The sequence below is a fragment of the Fundulus heteroclitus genome, chromosome 19, assembly GCF_011125445.2.
Source record: "Fundulus heteroclitus isolate FHET01 chromosome 19, MU-UCD_Fhet_4.1, whole genome shotgun sequence".
Lineage (NCBI taxonomy): Eukaryota > Metazoa > Chordata > Actinopteri > Cyprinodontiformes > Fundulidae > Fundulus > Fundulus heteroclitus.
The window spans coordinates 1,980,853-1,989,034 of NC_046379.1; positions in this window are offsets into that span (position 1 = coordinate 1,980,853).

Genomic DNA, 8,182 nt, shown 5'->3' on the forward strand with positions numbered 1-8,182 from the left:
AATGAAATAACATCACTGTTGGTGCAGCAGCAGTGTCTTTCATCTTTGCCAAAGAGGGAGATACCAATCTTTGACGGTGATCCATTAAAATATCATGCGTTTGTGAAGGCCTTCGAGAACAGTGTGGAAAGGAACACTGCAAATCACAGTGACAGACTGTATTTCTTGGAACAGCACACAAGGGGTCTCCCCAAAGAATTGATCAGAAGTTGCCAGCATATGGATCCTGAGAGAGGATATGCTAAAGCAAAAGTGTTGTTAAAAGAGCAGTTTGGAAATGAGCAGAGGATTTCATACGCTTACATGGAAAAAGCTCTTTCATGGCCGCCAATCAAGAATGAAGATGCAAAAGCTCTTCGTGATTATAGCCTTTTTCTCAGAGGTTGCTGTAACGTTATGGAAGAGGTGCAATACATGCAGGAACTGGACATACCTGCTAACATGCTAACCATCATAAAAAAGTTACCCTACAAATTCCGAGACAAGTGGCGTTCTGCAGCCTGTGAACTACAGGATAAGTGCAGCCAGAGAGCTACATTCATTGACCTCACAACTTTCATAGAGAAACAAGTGCGGGTTCTAACTGACCCAGTGTTTGGAAACATACAGGACGCTCCATCACTGACAACTTATAGAGGAGTGAACAAGCCAAATCCACAAACTCGTTCTGGAATTAAGGGAACCAGCTTTGCTACCGCTGTAGCTCCTGTGATACACAAGACTCAGCCTGGCACTAGAGGAAATGAGCGTGTGGAGTTTGCGAGGAGAACATGCATTTGTTGTGGAGAAGGACATTTTTTGGATTTGTGTCCACAGTTGGGGAAGAAGGCACACAAAGAGAGGTTAGGCTTCTTAAGAGAGAAGGGTGTCTGCTTTGGCTGTTTGTGTATTGGACACATGAGCAAAGTTTGCAGAAAACGGATTTCCTGTGCAAAATGTGGTCTCAAACATCCAACTGTTCTTCACATTCCACAAAAGGAAAAGGACAAGGATCCGGAACTAGCTGAGAGGAAATCAGAGGTGTCCGTCGACAGTGCCCTGATGTCAAGTGGGCTTACAGGGGCTGGTGATTACGACTGCAAACTTCCAATAGTTCCAGTGCAAGTTAAGTCCAAGAAGGGCGATAAGATTGTCACCACCTATGCTTTCTTGGACCCGGGAAGTACGGCCGTGTTCTGTACAGAGGCACTAAGGGAAAAACTTAGTGTTCCAGGAAAGAAGGTCCATATTCTCCTACGGACGATGGGCCAAGAGAAAGTGGTGAGCAGCTATATGGTGCCAGGACTGGAAGTGGCCGGCTTGACTGGGGAGCATTTCTGTGAGCTGCCTAAAGCTTACACGCAATCACACATGCCTGTTCACAAGAGAAACATTCCAAAACAGAGTGATATTCAGAAATGGCCTTATTTGAAACATGTTCACTTGCCTGAGATTGATGCAGGGATTGAGCTGTTGATTGGGACAAATGTCTCCAAAGCCTTGGAACCCTTGCAAGTGATTCGTAGTGTAGGAGATGGACCCTATGCAATCAGAACAATGCTGGGCTGGACAGTAAATGGGCCTCTGGATGAAGACGGTGGCAGTGAGCAGCCAGAGTTAACCGTGAACAGGGTGTCAGTTGTGACTTTGGATGAACTTTGGCAGCAGCAGTTTAAGGCAGACTTCCCTGAATGCAGCGGGGAGGAACAGCCTGCCATGTCAAGAGAGGAACAAAAGTTCATGGAGCTGGTTACAAGTTCAGTGAAACAGGTTAATGGTCATTATCAGATCAACCTGCCATTGAGGAATAAGGACATTAGTATGCCAAATAATAAGAAGATCATTGAGCAGCGTGCCTTACATCTGAAGAAGAGGCTTCAGAAGGATTCATCATTTCATGCTGACTATAAGGCCTTCATGGGAGATCTAGTTGTCAAAGGCTATGCAGAAAGGGTGCCTGAAGAGGATTTGGAACGTAATGATGGCAGGGTTTGGTACATCCCGCATCAAGGTGTTTACCATCCTACGAAGAAGAAGATCAGGGTTGTTTTTGACTGTGGAGCTAGTTTCCAAGGAACATCACTTAATGCCCAACTCTTACAGGGCCCAGACCTCACAAGTTCACTGATTGGAGTGATGAGCAGGTTCAGGAAGGAACCAGTCGTCATCATGGCGGACGTGGAGGCGATGTTTCACCAGGTCAGGGTACCACCTGAGGATGCTGACCTCTTGAGGTTCCTCTGGTGGCCTGCTGGAGACTTAAGTCAAGAACATGTGGACTTCAGGATGCTGGTGCATCTCTTTGGGGCAACGTCCTCTCCCAGTTGTGCCAATTTTGCCCTCAGGAAATGCGCAGAGGACAACAAAGAACAATTCAGCGAAGAAGCAATGGATAAAGTTCTACATAGCTTTTACGTGGATGACTGTCTAGTATCCGTGGCTTCGGAGGAAAAAGCTGTATATCTTTATCATGAGCTCATCGCAATCTGTGCCAAAGGTGGGTTTCGACTCACAAAGTGGATAAGCAATAGGCGTGATGTCCTAAATGCAATACCTGAAGAGCACAGAGCCAAAGATATGAAATTGTGGAACATGGACCAGGAGTCGCCACCCGTGGAGAGAGTGCTTGGTGTGGAGTGGTGCATTCAGTCTGATACTTTTAAGTTCAAGATTGTTATTAAGGACAGACCACTCACTAGGAGAGGAATCCTCTCTACGGTTAGCTCCATTTATGATCCTCTTGGGATGGTGAGTCCTGTCGTCTTGTCTGCCAAGAAGATCTTAAGGGATCTGTGTAGGAGAGCACTCGGCTGGGACGATGTCATACCCCAGACTGTGGCTCAGGAGTGGACAAACTGGCTGGATGAACTCTGTCATTTGGAGAAATGTAACATCATGAGGTGTCTGAAACCATCAGATTTTGGTGAAGTGTCTACAGCACAATTACATCATTTCTGTGATGCAAGCGAGGATGGCTATGGAACAGTGACTTACTTACTGTCACGAAATGCACAAACACAGGTGCACAGTGCGTTCATCATGGGAAAGGCGAGGGTGGCACCATTGAAACCTGCTACCATCCCCCGAATGGAGCTTATCGCTGCCACCATGGCCAGTCGCATTGACATCTTGTGGAGGAAAGAGCTGCATATGCAACTTCAAGACTCTGTGTTTTGGACCGACAGCACTTCGGTGCTCAAATACATCAGGAATGAAACATCCAGGTTCAAAGTCTTTGTTGCCAACAGAGTCACAGAAATTCGCAAGGCTTCACAACCCTCTCAGTGGAGGTATGTTGGAACAGCAAATAATCCAGCCGATATCGCCTCCAGGGGTGTGAAAAGTGATGCATTTCTCAATGATGCAACATGGGTGTCCGGGCCTCGTTTTCTCCTTCAACCAGAGGATGAGTGGCCTGTCAACCCCGAGGATATTCATCGACTAACAGCAGATGACCCTGAGGTCAAGAAGGAAACCACAGTAAATGCTGTACAGGCCAGTGAGGAGGCTGATGCAGTATCTTGCATGATCCACCACTTCAGCTCTTGGATCCGTCTGAAAAAGTCTGTAGCCTGGATCTTGAGATTCAAGACTTGGCTCTCATCTCTCTGTCAGAAGAGGAGACAGTTGAATGTGGCTCTTGCACAATCAGGATTGGATGAAGAACAACAACGACGTTCATTTGAGAGGGATATGGAAACATTCAAGCAAAAGACTCTTTCAGGTTGTCTATCAGTGGAGGAGTTGGAGAAATCAGAGATGGAGATCATTAAGTTTAGTCAAAGGAGAAGGTTTCCAGAAGAATTCGCCATGCTAGAAAAAGGCAAAAGTGTCAAGGTTCACAGCCACATCTACACGCTCTGCCCACTATTGGAAGATGGGATTTTGAGAGTTGGTGGCCGGCTCAGCAGGTCATCTATGCCAGCAGAAGCTAAGCATCCCGTAATACTGGCAAAAGATTTGCATATCTCAACCCTTCTGCTGAGACACGTCCATCAAGAAGTGGGACATAGCGGGCGAAACCACATGTTGTCCAAGCTGCGTGAGAAATATTGGATCTCAGGAGCTAGTACAGCCATTAGGAGTGTTCTGTCAAAGTGTGTGAGCTGTCGACGTTTGAATGCTCAGCCAGTGTCTCAGCTGATGGCAGACTTACCATCTGAAAGGGTGACTCCAGATGAACCTCCATTTACTCGGGTAGGAGTGGACTACTTTGGACCTTTCGAGGTGAGAAGCAGAAGAAGTGTAGTGAAGAGGTATGGAGTAATTTTTACTTGCATGGCCATAAGAGCAATCCACATTGAGGTGGCACCTTCACTCGACACCGATGCCTTCATAAATGCTCTCAGGCGCTTTATAGCAAGACGTGGTCAAGTACGGGAATTGCGCTCAGATAATGGGACTAATTTCAGAGGAGCAGAACAAGAACTGAAATCATCCATTGAGCAGTGGAATCAGATGCAGATCAATGATGTCCTCCTGCAGAAAGGGATAAAATGGACATTTAATCCCCCAGCTGGGAGCCATCATGGTGGTTCTTGGGAGAGGTTGATTCGATCAGTCCGTAAAGTCCTCAACTCCACCTTGAATGTGCAAAATTTGGATGAAGAAGGTCTTCACACAGTTCTCTGTGAAGTGGAAGCCATTATCAATGGCCGACCGATAACGAAAGCTTCCATGGATCCTCATGACCTGGAACCATTGACACCTAATCATCTGCTGCTTTTGAAGGCATTACCATCTTTGCCACCAGGAGTCTTCCAGGAAGCCGACATGTACGCACGCAGGAGGTGGAAGCAGGTACAGTACATGTCAGACCTGTTCTGGAAGAGATGGGTTAAGGAGTACTTACCTCAATTGCAGGAGCGGCAGAGATGGTCAGGAGTGAAGCGAAACCTTGTCCCTGGAGATCTGGTGCTTGTAATGGACAGTACAGTACCTCGGAACTCTTGGGTCGTAGGACGAGTCCTACAAACCTTTCCAGACCGAAGGGGCTTTGTGCGTCAGGTGCGCATCAAGACTAAGAGTAGCTGCCTGAACCGGCCTATAACCAAGATATGTCTGCTTCAGGAGGCCGATCCTGGAGGTGGGGCAGCTGTTGCAGATGACAAGGCCTAGACCTCTGACTAGACGTCTGACTTTACTTGTGACGCTTGACTAATAGTGACTGTGGTGAACACAGATCACAGGGCTATGTGCTGGTAACCTCTGGCCCTACCGACTGACTTCTCACAAAATCATGAAGATGAAAAAGAAGAAGAATGTAATGTGATTACATATTTTGTTTAGTTTAATTATTTCATGACTCCTATTGTGTGTAATTATTAGGTAATAATTAGGGGCTGGTGTGTAGGAGCCATGAAGGTGTTTTATTATTATTATTATTATTATTATTATTATTATTATTATTATTATTATTATATTCAATCTGATTTATGTAATGTTAAGTAATATAATTTGATGGTTTATATTTGGGTTACTTGGGTTATTATATTTCATTACTTTTGTTTAATTTCTTGTCACAGTAAGTGGGGGCGGTAACATTGAACTAATTTTACGACAGGTGCACAGGCACGGGGGAAAGTAGCCTAACTGGAGAGAGGGTGAGTTACGGGGAAGCCGTATCTTTTGTTGACCGCTGTTACGCTGCCTACACTGTGATTTTCTTTTTACTTTGCGCACGTTATTATTATTGGATTACTGGATTAAGTTGGACAACCTTTTTCAATAAACTCGTCAAGACGCATCTGGATTGCAGCGGATTTTGTTTGGTACAGCGCGTCATACAATCATACACTCATACCTCAGCCTCTCAGCGACTGCTTGGCTTTTTGGATGCAAGTCGCTACAATGACTGTCAACCTCTCTCGGACTGGGGCTCCATGCAGGATGTTCAAATACAAAAAAAAAAAAAAAATATATATATATATATATATATAAATATATATATATATATATATATAATTTTTTTTTTTTTTTTTTTTTGGAAGGGTGTGTGTGTGAGGGAGCAGCCTTTGTATCTGTAATGAAGGTCTTCATCACTTATATAAACATACATGTTAAGAGTTATTTGTTTGGGATATTTGTAATGAATAATTACACAGAAATAGATTGAAGGCAGTTTTTGTTTCTTTGACAGCTTTTTCTCAGCTGGTGCTAATGAAGGCCTGTCCTGGGAATTAAACGGACAATAAAGCACAACTACTGTTATGGCTAAACTCTTAAATGACTGAAAGATTGATTGTTGCACTTGTTGTAAAGGTGACTTTGTCTCTTCCTCTGTTCAGGCTGCTGGGGCCTGAGCAGCTTTTTAAGGTTCCTGAAGAGACCATTTAGGGATTGTTTGGCATAGATTCATATCTAGAAAGGCTTTTAAATATGTCGAGAGATGGATAATATTTGTTTAATAACATATTTACATGTTTTAGTAATTTTGTAGATGTTCGTTAGTGTGGATAGATCAGTTCACCCTGTTTGTGGTTGTTCTGTTAATTAGAGGCTCTTTAGATCATTAGGAGCTGCATTAGGAACTTAGTGTTATTTTAACTTGCCATAAAGTTGTTATTAATATTATGATGCAGTATTCGTGAAACATTGATTTGGCAAAATAGACTAATAACCATTGGCCGAGGTGGTTAGTAACTCGTTACATTTACTGGAGTCAGCTTTTGAAAAAGTTTGCTTTTTAGCTTTACTGCTTTCAATTAAGAAAAAGATACAAAACAAGATCAGGAGGAAGTTTTTGAGTGAGAAACTGAACATTCAAAATATCTAAGCTCATTGAAAATATTTACTTTTCAAGCTGTCTTCGTCTCTGAATGTTACGTTTTTATCGCCAAGTTTATAATGTTAAATATTGAGCTGTGTATTGAGGGAAAATAACTGGAGTAAAAAAAACAACAACAAAGAGGCTTTGTGAGTGTCAAACATCCTGAGTTTACCAGCAATACGCAGGGCCTTATGAGAAGAATCAGAATGTGTTACCGAGGTCCGGTTGTCGTCGTGTCGCCTCACTGCGGTTATAATTAAATATTGGCACAAAAGCTTTTTTTTCTGGCCTGAAAGCTGTTCTGTGGTATGAAGATAACAGCTAGCTTATCTGACCCTGTTCATTGGAAGGGGAAGAAGAAAAACCTGTCAGTTATAATTTGCTCTTAATTATAATTAATTATAAGTTTTGCTCTTGGTTTATCTTGGTTCTTATTTTGCCTTTTCCACCAAGTCTTAATTTTTGTTGGTATACAGGAGTTTGTCGGGAAAGAAAGGCTTTTAAAACCTTTTTTTTCTCAACTTTATTGATCATAACACTAATTACATGTTCAAGTAAGAATCTCCACTTTGCATTCTTACAAAAAGACAAATAAAATAGTTATATACAGGAGATTAACTTGTGCAAGGCAAAGGAAAATAAATTAATTAACAGGCATTTACAATAAAACCAGTGGAAGCATACAAAACCAATCTCCAAAAGTATAAATACATATAATATATGTACTTAAGGATTTAAAATCAACAATGAGACAATTTCTTGCATCATGTTAACTTTAGCATTTTGTCGAGTACCAGAAATTGTGACATGTCACTACAAATTTTTTGTATATGTCCATATTTGTTAGCTAACAAAGATAAAGAGGAATAGAAGATTTTGAGTTTTAAAACCTATTAATGAAGGTTTTTGATTTTCCCTTTTACGTACATGTATATGACATCTTCCCATAATCATGATAATATTGTCAGATATATCCTTCGCAATGTCATTCTTGTATGTTAATATTTGATTTATATCAAAAGGTGTTATAATTTCTATTTTAGTACTCAACCAAATATGCAGGTTGTGCCAAAAATGACTTGTGACTCTACACGAATAGAAAAGATGTTCAATAGTTTTATGTTCTTCAAGGCAAAAAACGCAGGCTTCAACCTGAAAGCCAAATCTTTTCTTAAGAGTTTCTGCTGTTGGGTAATAACTATTCATCATTTTATATTGTACTTCTTTTACTTTTGGTGGAATTGGCCATTTTTGTTACATGAATCATTAATGATTCGATTCGATTTTTGTCGTTCCAGTAAAATCATTAAATGTTTTACATTTAAAGGCTTTCCCGATAAAATGGTTGTTAATTTTTTTGTCCATAATAGGCAATGGATACATTTTTAAAATCTCCAAACGTCGAGACAAAAACAAGTTTAGACATCCAGGACG